The 14977-nt window shown below is 45.7% G+C and overlaps 1 protein-coding gene across 1 annotated transcript in view; it reads right to left on the bottom strand.

Annotated features, from left to right (window-relative positions):
* LOC136867042 (putative inorganic phosphate cotransporter) overlaps positions 1 to 14977 on the bottom strand; it is a 550887-nt gene that overhangs the window by 218331 nt on the left and 317579 nt on the right. The window lies entirely within an intron of this gene.

The raw sequence follows: 14977 nt of genomic DNA, 5'->3' as shown, positions 1-14977 counted from the left end.
AACGGGCAGGTGCGATCAGAAACCTGGACAGACCCAGCGCACTATCATTATCACTGATAGTAACTTCGCCGCTTAGAGCCCCCCCCCCCCGCTCTTCCTCACGATTCCCAAACACGGCAAGAATTTTAGAAGCTAACGCTTAATAACCGCGTTTGCTTCATTTTAGTAATAATAATAATAATAATAATAATAATAATAATAATAATAATAATAATAATAATAATAATAATAATAATAATAATAATAATAATAATAATAATGTCTACTTCTTAGTTCTGTTTTCCTGATACGGGGTCGGGTATGAGGTGAGATTAAATTATATGGCGTGCTTTTACGGCTGGATGCCCTTCCTGTCACCAATCTCAGTTGAGGAGCTAATGAAGATGAAATGAATGATGGTGAATGGAATTGGGTAAAGAGATGGAATGAATCTGATGTGGCCTTTGAATAGCAGCCATTTTCATGGGAATGACATGGGAAACCACAGAAAACCATTCTCAGGACAGCCGGTGGTGGGGCTGGAACCCGATCATCGAATGCACGCTCATAGCGGCTCGCCCCTAACCTCATGGCCAACTCGCTCGGTTCCACAAAAGTACACACACACAGTTCTCTAAGACAGTACACACAGTTTTCGGTTCCGTACGCGACGATACCCTGACTCCCGTGAGACACTGACGACAGGCAACAGCCATCTTAGGGCCGGCATTATAATAAAGATATAAAATGAAAATGAAATGTCGTATGGCGTTTAGTGCCGGGATATCCCAGGACGGGTTCGGCTCGCCAGGTGCAGGTCTTTCTATTTGACACCTGTAGGCGACCTGCGCGTCGTGATGAGGATGAAATGATGATGAAGACATCACATACACCCAGCCCCCGGGCCATTGGAATCAACCAATTAAGGTTAAAATCCCCGACCCGGCCGGGAATCGAACCCGGGACCCTATGACCCGAAGGCCAGTACGCTGACTGTTCAGCCAACGAGTCGGACAAGGTTTAAACTGTTGGTTCAGTTTAAACTTCGGTTTATCTGTTAGTCGTGTAATATAAAACTTTATCTTAATTTTAACTAGAGATTAATTTTACAGCCATTCGTCTACCGTTTAAACTGAAGTTTAAGAATACATAACCTTACAAAATGGCAGAACGAATGGATCTCGAAGATATTTTTGAGATGTTTGAAGAAATACTAAACGATGACGATGAAGTGGTTCAAATTATTGAACGACCACGGGCACTACGAGTTTTCCGAGCAAGGGAACGTCACTTTCATGTATGGAATGAAAAATAGTTTTTAAATAGGTTAAGGCTTACAAAACAGACTGTCATAACCCTATTTCAGCAAATGAAACGAAAAGGTAAGAATGTAAAAAATGACTTTTTGTACTGTTTGAATGTCAAAAGTGTACATTTTAGAAAATAAAGTACCGAGCTCGATAGCTGCAGTCGCTTAAATGCGGCCAGTATCCAGTATTCGGGAGATAGTAGGTTCGAACCCCACTGTCGGCAGCCCTGAAAATGGTTTTCCGTGGTTTCCCATTTTCACACCAGGCAAATGCTGGGGCTGTACCTTAATTAAGGCCACGGCCGCTTCCATCCCACTCCTAGCCCTTTCCTGTCCCATCGTCGCCGTAAGACCTATCTGTGTCTGTGCGACGTAAAGCAACTACCAAAGAAAATAAAGTAACTTCCTTCAATTTCCGAAATCATGCTGTAGAACCCCTCAGTCAACTACTAATAGCATGGCGGTTTTATACCTCCCGTAGTATGTTTATTAAAATGGGATATTTCGGACGAATTCATAAGACCACTCTTAAACAGACTATATAAATATATCTGTACTAATTGCACAAGCAATTCTATTTCTTTACAAGTAAAATTAGAACATCGTTTATTGCTTTTATCCGCCATTTTACCTACAAGAAGTAAACAAAACATTATCAATACCGGTAATCATCTTTTCTTGCAAGTCACTGCAAAACATTATCGACAGTCATCTTCTCGAAGTCACTGCTACCAAGATCGTATATTTCCTTGTTCACCTCAGTTTAACTTAAGCTGGCCATTACAAGACTCAACGTCGGTTTAAACTCAAGTTACAGTTTAACTCAATCTTCAGTTTAAACCCTCATTATAATAACGGCCCTTAATCCAGCTATTCACTCGACACTCCGACACAACAACAACACCTCGTTTAGACTATGGTGGGCCACTAGCGACAGCCAACACCTCTGTCGCCCTCAGCCCGGCTACGAACCCCAACACACTGAGTCCAACTCCGACTCGAACACTGACTGATTGTGTTCTTAATTAATTAATTAATTAATTAATTAATTAAATTACGGCACTAAAACCTTTTCATTCTGTCCGTGAAAGGGACGGCGGGCCTCCCGTCTCCCAGGCAAGTACATGTTCGTAGAAGGTGACGGGTTTGGCTGCCGTGGCCTATACTAGGAACTGATCCGACATTTGCCTTAGTGCAGGAGAATGGACAATCACTGAAAACCATTCTCAGGGCAGCCAACGATGGGGACCAGCCCATCTCCGTCTCCCGAATGCAGAACCGTAGAGCCACTGCAAAACCGCGGTCACCCATCCTCTGCTCGGGTGGCCGATCGGAGTGAAGAGCTGTCGGACCACGGACCAGCCATGGCTACATGTGAGCGAAGACTCACTCTGCATTCACCGACGTGATTGTTCGCGGCTAGCCTTCTCTTTATAGCTCGACGATGTGTACCAGAATATTCGCGGTGTGGCTAGAGACGGAACATTCTTACTGCACACTTATTAGACTCGCATGGGGAAACCAGACGAAGAGACCAATACACGGGAAAGCCAGCCACGTCCTCCAGGTCGGCTGGGAGCTCCCCGGTCGTGTAACCCACTAAACCCATTCCAGAAAGTATCGAAAGGGGGTGCCACAGGTATGGCACGTATTTGATCGTCCGGATCAGTTGTCTTCTCAGCTGTTCCTCGGTATGGCCCCTTCAAACCAGATGTACCATCTTCATCTTGCACCTTGGCCTCCATCGAACTCGATAGCTGACTCTTCATTTATTCCCCTCAGACTGAGGTAGGTGCCTTTCCATGTCCCTGGAGCTTGAGCTACAATACTCTCTTCTCTATGGGGTTATACAGCCACCCCACATCGTTCTCACGATTTCCGGTCGTGTCCACTCGTGGGTATACCGCACCCTCAAACTTTTCTGGATATCGGCGCCTACATCTACCGGTCTCCTTGTCAGATCCGGGCAGTACCGGTCGGTTGGGGCAGTATAGTCCTCAGGTCGGTCGAAAGCTATATCCCCCGTAAGGATTTTTCATTAGGCGTCCTCGCAGGCGCAGATCCCGTAGCCTCGTGCACTGCAGACAGGTAAGCCTGGGAGACCATGGGGTAGTGACAATTCCCATCCCTCTGCGTTTCCATCCATCCATCACGACTCTAGTTTCCTTCGAACTCCACGGTGGTCATTAGGCAGGGAACTTCGTGCTCGGCCTCCCTTCTGCAACAGAACTTGCAGTCTTCTGGACAAGGTCTTCGGGACAGAGCGTCAACCTGCGAAACATGTTTTATCTCGTGCAGACCCTCGTCGACCTTTCTCGGTCCGTCACCCTTCGTCTTCTGGCCATCCTCCGTCTTCTTCTGATCGTCTTCCGTCTTCTTCTAGCCGTCTTCCATCTTCTTCTGTCCGCATTCCGACTTCTCCAGGAGGTCTTCCAACTTCTTCCGGCTATCCTCCATCTTATTCTGGTCAACCTCTGTCTTCATCCAGTCGTCCTCCATTTTCCGCTTTCTTCCAGCTTTTTCTGGCGGACTTCTGCCCTTCCTCTGGCCGTCTTCTGCCGTCTTCTGACCGTCTTCCATCTCCTTCTGGTCGTCTTCCATTGCCTTCATAATCATCTGCTTTTCATCTATCTTATTCTGGCCGTCTCCCATCTCCTTTATCAACCACTCCTGGATTTCTACTATCCCCTACTGGCTTTCTTTCATCTTCTTATAGCCTTCTTCCAACTTCTTCACCGTTGTCGTCTGACCTTCTTCTGTCTTCTTCAGGCTTTCTACCAACTCATTCTCCATAATATTCTAGCCAGGCGTCTTCCATCATCTTCTGTCCGTCTTCCGTCTTCTCCGTCTTTGATCTCCTTTTGGCCTTCTTTCATCTTCTTCATCATCCTCTGCTGGCCTTCTTCCAACTTCTTCATCATCATATCGAAGAGCGCATTTAACTAAGCCTCCATTTTTGAGTGGCCTCTGTTCTCAACTGGCATGCAGAAATTAATGCAAGAGGAAAACCCGAGGATTTTATGTGTGTGTACTCACTATACACAGATGTTCCAGAATGCTCTCGATGGCGGTCGAAACATGCAGTATCTGGTCCACTGATTTACGCTAATTACAATGATATATCACACATGGGGTCTATTCCAACCTCTGGCACCACTTTTGTTACGAATAAAACATCGTCTGTTTAATCACTCTCATTTATTTCCGGATGACCCAATATTTTTAAAAAAATATTTCTTTTTTTTTGCTGGGGGCTTTACGTCGCACCGACACAGATAGGTCTTATGGCGACGAAATTATTTATTTTACGTCGCACCGACACCGATAAGTTTCATGGCAACGATGGGATAGCAAAGGGCTAAAGGAACCAGCCGTGACCTTAATTAAGGTACAGCCCCAGCATTTGAGTGGTGTGAAAATTGAAAACCACGGAAAACCATCGTCAGGATAGTGGGGTTCGAGCCCACTATCTCCCGAATGTAGGCTCGCAGCTGCGCGACCCTAACCGCACGGTCAACTCACTCGGTGACCCAATAAATGATGTTCATATATAATACAAAAGTAATTCTATTCAGCCATGAATGGCCACACTCACTAATTGCTGGCTATTTGCAAGTCTCTGTCCTCTTCACACAGCAGGTAGTCCGGCCCATTGGTATTGTCATATTGGCAGGTTCTCCTTTCTTTCACTTCTCCACCTCCAGTTACCCCACACAGCAGGCGCGTGCAGACAGCTCAGTTTGAACACAGGGCTACTGGCCACACAATACACTATGACTGTTCCTTGGTTCGACTCCAGAAATTTACACAGTCACGTACAGTGAACAACTAAACAGCAACAGTTCAACAGTGCTAAACAGCAGGTCAGTACTCCTCACAAAACGAGTACCTTTCTCTGTCCGTGACCCATCTTCTTCTGGTTGTCCTCCGTCTTCAACAGACAGTCTTCTATCTTCTTCTGTTCTTCTTCCAGCCTTTTCTGGTCGTCTTCTTTCTCTGTCTGTTCCAATTACTCACGATAGCTGTTTCAGTCGCTGACTCTACGACGATCCTCAGTCCACAGAAGTACACACACACACACACACACACACACACACACACACACACACACACACACACACACACACACACACACACACACACACACACACACACACACACACACACACACACACACACACACACACACACACACACAGTATTTCGTTCCGTACGGGACTATACCCTGACTCCCGTGGGACACTGACGGTATCCATCAGTCGTCCCAGTCCAGCTACTCACTCGACACTTCGACACAACAATAACAACAACAACAACAACAACAACTCCTCGTTCAGACCGTACGACAGCCAACACCTCTGTCGCCCTCAGCCCGGCTACCGAACCCCAACAAACCGAGTCCAACTCCGACTCCAGTACTGAGTCCAACACTGACTGTTCGCGGCTAGCCTCCTTTTTATAGCTCGGGTGATGTGTACCGGAATAATCGCTGTGTGGCTAGAGACGGAACATTCTCGTTGCACCCTCACAGAAACGCATGGGGAAACCAGACGAAGAGAACGATACCGGCCACGCCCTCCAGGCCGGCTAGGAACTCCCCGATCGTGTAACTCACTAGCCCCATCCAAGTGCCGAAAGGAGCTACCACAGGGCTGACGCGTAACAATGCGTAGCGCGAATCTAATAGGGTAGGTCCTCGCAGGCAAATGAATCACATTATCTCTCGAAGTAGCGGTCCAATCTTCAAAATAACAATAGCTCTGAATTCATTATATTTGTAAGTTTAAGCCGAGTTGTAGAAAACAGTGTAATTCTATTTAAAAATAAAGTTCGTACCATTTCCTTACCAGATATTAATACCCTGAAAAAGTACTGGAAATCCAATGATGAGCCCTTAGGTACAATTACTGAAACTGAAAACAGAACGACACATCTTTAACCCGTGAGTGGTCGCGCGTGAGACTTTCTCTCACATTAAAATAAATATGACATTTTTCACAGTTTGTTGGGGCGTAAGGCTGAAATTTACTACTGAAATGAAACGCAAGTTCTACCTTATATATTTTAGATAAAAATGAAATGATTAGCTGTGTGAGAGAGAGAGATAAATGGCGTTTGTCTTTTAGCGCCGGGAGTGTTCGAGGACAAGTTCGGCTCGCCAGATGCAGGTCTTTTGATTTGCCACCCGTAGGTGACCTGCCGTCATGATGGGGATGAAATTATGATGAAGACGACACGTACACCCAGCCACCGTGTCAGCGAAATTAAACAATTAAGGCTTAAATTCCAGACCCCGCCGGGAATCGAGCCCGGGACTTCTGTGACCAAATGCCAGCACGCTAACCATTTAGCCATGGAGCCGGACATGATTAGCTGTTTATTAAAGACACAAATTACTACTTAAAATATGCAATGTACATAAAAATAACTTCCGTCCTGAAGTTGTAAAAAATAACATCTTACACATGCATTATATCTGGTAATATTTACGTACAAAGCTAGGTTCCTGAACATAATGACATTTTCAAAAACAAGAAGTACTCATAATACAAATACACTGACTGACAGAGCAAATGCAACACCAAGAAGGAGTGGTCAGAACTTTATGCCAATTGCAGGGTAGACTGACGTCACTGAGGTATGCTCATGATGTGAAATGCGCCGCTGTGCTGCGCACGTAACGAACGATAAATGGGACACGGCGTTGGCGAATGGCCCACTTCGTACCGTGATTTCTCAGCCGACAGTCATTGTAGAACGTGTTGTCGTGTGCCACAGGACACGTGTATAGCTAAGAATGCCAGGCCGCCGTCAACGGAGGCATTTCCAGCAGACAGACGACTTTACGAGGGGTATGGTGATCGGGCTGAGAAGGGCAGGTTGGTCGCTTCGTCAAATCGCAGCCGATACCCATAGGGATGTGTCCACGGTGCAGCGCCTGTGGCGAAGATGGTTGGCGCAGGGACATGTGGCACGTGCGAGGGGTCCAGGCGCAGCCCGAGTGACGTCAGCACGCGAGGATCGGCGCATCCGCCGCCAAGCGGTGGCAGCCCCGCGCGCCACGTCAACCGCCATTCTTCAGCATGTGCAAGACACCCTGGCTGTTCCAATATCGACCAGAACAATTTCCCGTCGATTGGTTGAAGGAGGCCTGCACTCCCGGCGTCCGCTCAGAAGACTACCATTGACTCCACAGCATAGACGTGCACGCCTGGCATGGTGCCGGGCTAGAGCGACTTGGATGAGGGAATGGCGGAACGTCGTGTTCTCCGATGAGTCACGCTTCTGTTCTGTCAGTGATAGTCACCGCAGACGAGTGTGGCATCGGCGTGGAGAAAGGTCAAATCCGGCAGTAACTGTGGAGCGCCCTACCGCTAGACAACGCGGCATCATGGTTTGGGGCGCTATTGCGTATGATTCCACGTCACCTCTAGTGCGTATTCAAGGCACGTTAAATGCCCACCGCTACGTGCAGCATGTGCTGCGGCCGGTGGCACTCCCGTACCTTCAGGGACTGCCCAATGCTCTGTTTCAGCAGGATAATGCCCGCCCACACACTGCTCGCATCTCCCAACAGGCTCTACGAGGTGTACAGATGCTTCCGTGGCCAGCGTACTCTCCGGATCTCTCACCAATCGAACACGTGTGGGATCTCATTGGACGCCGTTTGCAAACTCTGCCCCAGCCTCGTACGGACGACCAACTGTGGCAAATGGTTGACAGAGAATGGAGAACCATCCCTCAGGACACCATCCGCACTCTTATTGACTCTGTACCTCGACGTGTTTCTGCGTGCATCGCCGCTCGCGGTGGTCCTACATCCTAGTGAGTCGATGCCGTGCGCATTGTGTAACCTGCATACCGGTTTGAAATAAACATCAATTATTCGTCCGTGCCGTCTCTGTTTTTTCCCCAACTTTCATCCCTTTCGAACCACTCCTTCTTGGTGTTGCATTTGCTCTGTCAGTCAGTGTACTAATGCGTACAACAGGAGTAAGTTTCCCGCTCCACTTCAAAATAACACCAACGTCATTGGTCGCGCGATGAGAGAAACTCTCACGCAGCGCGCGCGGACATATAGGAACCTTTGTTCTGACTAGGGGAGGGGGTGCTTACCCTTCAAATGTGAATCGCTCTACTCACGACAGTTATAAACTCAGCTAGAAGAGGGAACAGTCACCTCCCTCTCATCACTGTGAAGTAATATCACAATAAAAAAAATAATGTGAGAGAAAATCTCATATAGCGATCACTCGCAGGTTAACGGTTCCCGAGTTGTTTGAAGTGGGACATCGTATATCGATTTGTCTTTAGACCGAATTTGCTGCATGGGAGTGAGAGCGGTGGCGGGGGGATAGCGGATGTGAAAGTAGCGATAATGATTGCAGGTACAAACAGGTGGAAACAATGAAAAGAGGGTACACGGAATGAGATAAGGGCCAAGTTAGGAATGAACTCGATGGATGAAACTGTACGTAATCAATCGTGGTAGGGTCATGTGAGGCAAATGGAGGAGCTTAGGCTACCTACAAGAATAACTGACTCGGTCATGGAGGGTAAGAGATGTAGAGGGAGACCAAGACAACGATAGACTCAGTTTCAAATTATTTAAAGAAAAGAGGGGTAGAACTAAACGAAGCCACAGAGCTGGTTGCAAATAGAGGACTGTGGAGACGAGTAGTTAATTCACAAAGGCTTGCAAACTGTATCGAACCCAAGCCCTCGAAGACGGCAGCTAACAGCGCTAACCGTAACACTACGAAGACGGATAATTAATTAGTCACGATATTATTAACCTAAAACACACAGATTACGCAAATTTGCTATTTGTTTTTTTCGTATCATTACTTCAAAATATGAAGGTTTCTACACAATTCATGATTTCAATTTATTTTGTTCTGCTGCAAAAAAGTCATAAAATGCCAGACATTACAGTCCAACAACCAAACAGAAAGGGCCAATGAGGGGTGGTGGTGGTGATTATTGTTGTTTTTTGCTAGTTGCTTTACGTCGCACCGACACAGATAGGTCTTATGGCGACGATGGGACAGGGAAGGGCTAGGAGTGGGAAGGAAGCGGCCGTGGCCTTAATTAAGATACAGCCCCAGCATTTGCCTGGTGTGAAAATGGAAAACCACGGAAAACCATTTTCAGGACTGCCGACAGTGAGTTTCGAACCTACTATCTCCCGAATACTGAATACTGGCCGCACTTAAGCGACTGCAGATATCAATCTCGATGGTTATTGTTTTAAGAGGAAGTACAACTAGGCAACCATCCTCTATTTAACACTAATCAGAGGGGAAAATGTAAGGGATCCGACACTTCGAAAAATGAAGATATCGGTCAAAGAAAAACAAGGGCCACGAAGGGCGTGAAAATGAAAGACTCCCTGGCCCTCGCAAAACTAATAACGTTGGGGTAGGAAAAGAACAAGAGTTGACCAAGAGAGGTCGGATAGGAGAGAGGAATGTGAGGAGCCTGGCACAAGCAAGTGGAAGCAATGCCAGGTCTCAGCTATGGGCCGCATGGTCGCCAAACCACGTTCTAAAGTGCAGAGCCCCTGCGGCCCCTTTAGTCGCCTCTTACGACAGGCAGGGGATACCGTGGGTGTTATTCTAGCGCCCCCACCCACGGGGGTAAAAGGGCCGATGACCTAGATGTTAGGCCCCTTTAAACAACAAGCATCATCATCATCATCATCATCCAAACAGAAAATTCCTTTAAAAACTGAAACTCTGAAGGGAAATTTTCTGAAGCACTAGAAGGAAAACAATCACAATAAATAATCTGCGATATGCAGATGATACTCTTCTGCCTGCAACAAGTCCTGAAGATCTGCAGACATTACTAAACTGTGTGGTCGAACACAAAGTTGCAGCAGGTCTGCGTTTAGACACGAAAAAGACCAAAGTAATGGTCATAAGCAAACTTGTCATTCAACCTGTTAACTCGACACTAGCTGGCACATCACTGGAACAAGTCCAACAAGTCCGGCAGCGTACTTGATCACAGCTGGAACAGTGCTGTTGAAATTAGGTCCCGGATTGAACAGCGTTCAAGAGAATGAGCAATCTTCTGTGGAACAAGGACTTTAAGAACAATCTCCGTCTCCGTTTATTTCAGTGTTGTATTTTCTGTCTTACTTTATGGCGCCGAGACTTGGACCCTAACAGAGAACACCACCAAAAGACTTCGATCCTTTGAGATGTGGTGCTACCGACACCTGCTGAAAATATCATGGGTTGACAGAATACGTAACACTGAAGTACTCCAACGCCTGAACAAAGAGCTAGAGGCCGGCGCATCATCAAAAAGAAGAAACTTGAGTAGGCTCCTACTTTGGCCATATCACTCGAAGTGATAAATATTGACTCCCTCAGCTTATCTTACAAGGTAAAACTGAAGGAAGGAGAAGTAGAGAAAGAAGGTTACGGAATCAACAAGAATGGTAGACTATGGGTTCAGTACCCCCACTCCTTTCCGAGTTGCTGAGAACAAGAACCGGATCGCCTTGACGACAGCCGACATTCAATGAGGATATTATGATACAACAAAAATAAGTTTTGGAATAACAATACTGTAAAGTCAGTTATTCTTTCAAAACAACAAAATTGTCAACATATAAAGTTGCTATTTAAAGTTTTATAATTTATGCTCCATTTAGATTTGTACAACTATTCTACAAAGGTCAGGGAATATACAACATTTCAACAATTCTGTACACCGTCAAATTATGGCTTTGTTTTCTTCACAAAATGACTTTACAGGCCTTCAATGTAAAGTACATTATTCTCAATAAAAGCGGCCCAGCGTGTCGGCAAGTCTTATATTCCCGTTAGGACGCCATCCTGCATCAGAAGCCTCCTCAACAGTTCGAAAATTCCGACCCCAACTTGGCAGGTTCGATCCTGGCTCAGTCCGGGGGAATTTGAAGATGCTCGGAGACGTAAGCCTATGTCGGTAGATTTGCTGACACGTAAGAGAACTTCTGCGGGACTAAATTCAGGCACCTCTGCATCTACGAAAACAGTAAAAAAAGTAGTTAGTGGGACGTGAAAACCAACAACACTATTTTTTTTTGCTATTTGCTTTACGTCGCACCGACACAGATAGGTCTTATGGCGACGATGGGACAGGAAAGGCCTAGGAGTGTGAAGGAAGCGGCCATGGCGTTGATTAAGGTACAGCCCCAGCATTTGCCTGGTGTGAAAATGGGTAACCACGGAAAACCATCTTCAGGGGTGCCGAGAGTGGGGTTCGAACCCACCATCTCCCGGATGCAAGCTCACAGCTGCACGGCCCTAACCGCACGGCCAACCCGCCCAGTACATTATTATTATTATTATTATTATTATTATTATTATTATTATTATTATTATTATTATTATTATTATTATGAAAACGTTTCCCTCGGAGTCGTTTCTTGAGTTCTGGAAACTAATCAAAATAATAATGCTGTGAATGTTATAGTTTTTACGTCCAACTAACTACTTTTCTGACGGTTTTCGGAGACATCGAGGTGCCGAAATTTTATCCCTCAGGAGTTCTTTTACGTGCCAGTAAATCTACCGATACGAGGCTGAAGTATTTGCGCACCTTCAAATACCACCGGACTGAGCCAGGATCGAACCTGCCAAGTTGGTGTCAGAGGGCTAGCGCTTCAAACAAATGAAAGTCTGGTGGTTTATGTCAGGACTGTAGGATGGATCGGGAAGGATTTCCCATCCATAATTCTCCGTACAGGTACAGGTTCGCGAGTATTTGGTCCTGCGGTATCATGCAGAATGAGCTGAACACTCCATCTGCAGCGACTTCTCTTTTCTGCAGTTTCTTGGTTATGATTCTGAACACCGAAGAGACAGACACTGCTGTATTTACAATTTTTTCGCATCTTTTGTGTCGATCTTCTTGCAACATGACGTCAATAATGATAGTGGAAGTGCTGTCTGTTGCAGTTATCGGCCGCCCACTCCTTGGGTTTTCAGTACTTGTCTGGCCTTCGCGGAAAGGGAAAGCCCAACATGACACTGTGCTTTTCTCCAGAACACTATTCCCACAAACTTCAACTAGAGCGTTGTGAATTTCGGTTGGCGTGTTTCCCTTCAATTTTGATGTAAGACCGCTGGTCACTACGTGAGATTTAACGTAAGTCATTTTCTATCTCAATTTCCAATCAGAATTTCTCACTCAGAACACAAATATCATAACATTGAAAATACGTAGTGATAGCCGAAAGTCTGGCTCAAAACTAATGCATCGTGCGCGGGAATCGTTCCACTATTACGGACGTGCAGAAGTTTAGAAAACCGAGCTCGATAGCTGCAGTCGCTTAAGTGCGGCCAGTATCCAGTAATCGGGAGATAGTGGGTTTGAACCCTACTGTCGGCAGCCCTGAAGATGGTTTTCCGTGGTTTCCCATTTTCACACCAGGCAAATGCTGGGGCAGTACCTTAATTAAGGCCACAGCCGCTTCCTTACCAGTCCTAGCCCGTTCCTGTCCCATCGTCGCCATAAGACCTATCTGTGTCGGTGCGACGTAAAGCCAATAGCAAAAAGAAGTTTAGAAATGGCCCTCGTAGTCTGACCTACAATCTTAAAATGTGTGTACGATTCGTATCGTATAAACTTGGTCGATAGCTCTATTCTGACGTTTCAGAAAAGAAAAAGGTAGCGACCGGCAGAATGCGTCCAACAACACTTCTGCTCTCCTTAGCGGTTAACGAACAATAGAGTAGCTAGATCCACCTTTAATATATAATATACAAAATATTTTGTATTGAATAGGTGGATCCACTGTATTGTACTCTACTTTATTGTTTGTTAATCTCCATTCAATACGGACCAAAGATGAAGTTCTTAACATTAAACTCCTTAGCGGTGTTTACATTAGCGCGGTCCTCAACCCGTCCACATCTCTTGCCCATAGAGAGGGCGTAACCCTCTAGGTGGCCTACCCAACCCCTTCAGGGTGGGGAACAAAAACATTTAGTCAGTCAGTTAGCGTGGTACCACGTTTGAACTCAGGCGTAAAACTGCGATAGCCGTGATCACGCCTCATGTAAACAATGAGACCGTGAATGTGCAGGCGTGAAAACCGCCTTCTACTCGGCACACTTCTGCCAATTAGGCGTACCAAATGATCAGTAATCAAAGCACGTTTGATTTCTTCGCCTCAACGCGACGTATAGAAAGGCGTGAAGGTCAGCTCTGTGTCGCACCTCGTGAGAGAAGGTAATCTGAAAACTGAAATGTCAAAAAATAAAATTCAAAACAAGTGTCCTCGAAGCTATCCGCGAACAATACCGTGCGTTTGATTTAAGTGTATGATATTAATTCAGATGACTTCAGGAATCGTGATCTACGAGCTGCAGAAGTGAAACTCTTTGCTGCAGCACTGTCAATTGATGGCTTCAATCCCAAGAAAATTGTATTAAAATTAAATTTTAAAAAAATATTCGCAAGAATGGTATAAGTTTGAGAACAGTGAGAACTCCGGCACGTGAGCCGAGGATGTTTACGTTCCAAAGGTTTCTATTCCACCACGTTATTTTCCTTCTACACCTTTTACATTTCGAATTCTTTGCAGCAAGCAACAACACTTTATTGTCGCGGCCACCAAATTAGGCGGGTGAGGAAAACTGCGCTGTCGTCAGATATGGAAACGGCGAAGCGATAGATGGTCGAGAGTCGCTTATCTCCGAGCACGGATTGGCAACGCTGATCGTGCAGTGCTGTCTAATTGAAGCCCATCCGCTCCAGACCACCTTAACCCGAGTCATTCCCTGTCATACAGCTGCTGAGCTCGCACCGTAAAGCGCTGTTAAGGATGGATAGTAAATGTGTTCAGCCTGGTGTTTCTTCGGGTCTATCATCTGAAGAGGACGAAGTAAGTGCGAGAAACGAATAAGAAACTCCTCTGAAGCGTTGTCGGTTGGAAGGGCTTAAGAAGAAGGATTTAGCCAGTCAGACAAAATCCGTAATAGTGAATGTATTGCAATATGTGAAGAAGTTGGCCGAATAAAATATTTTGCAGACTGTGAACTTCAAGAAAAGCCAAGAATTGACTGCAACAGTGTGTAATGTTAGCCTTTGTTCATTCCAGAGATGTGTTAATGAAGAGAAATATTTACCCAACCAACTCTCTTTTGGGGCCATGAGGTAGTAAGGTTGCCACCCAACCACTGCCAATACAATTGAATTGATTTGGGCTCAAGTCAAGAGAGAAGTGGCAGAGAGGAACAAGACATTCAAAATAAAGGACGTAGAAAAACTCACGTCAGAAGCCATCGACCGTGTGACTGCTGCAGACTGGGAAAAGTGCTCCAATCGCCCGGAAAATTTTCAAGCAGACGATTGGGCCAAGAAAATAGTAAGGGACGAAAGAATGGAGCCATTCGTCATCAATGTAAATGACGACTCGATAGATAGTGAGATGAGTGATGACAATGACTGCTTTGTAGCTAGAAACCGATTCTTAATTCATTGTAAAATAATGTAAACCTATTTTTTAAAGTAGTTATTTTTCTATATTACTCAGTCTAATTTACAGTGTTCAAATATTTAAAGCTATAATGTAATAAAACTGATACAGATTAATATGTAATCCGAAAGTATTTACGGTGTCCTGCAGTCTGTGCTGGCGCGCGTGTCCCGATCTGCCTCGGACTACTGCCTCAGCTAAGCGAC

The sequence above is a fragment of the Anabrus simplex genome, chromosome 3, assembly GCF_040414725.1.
Source record: "Anabrus simplex isolate iqAnaSimp1 chromosome 3, ASM4041472v1, whole genome shotgun sequence".
Taxonomy (NCBI): domain Eukaryota; kingdom Metazoa; phylum Arthropoda; class Insecta; order Orthoptera; family Tettigoniidae; genus Anabrus; species Anabrus simplex.
The sequence above is the reverse complement of the archived record's forward strand: the minus strand, read 5'-3'. Positions and strand labels throughout refer to the sequence as shown.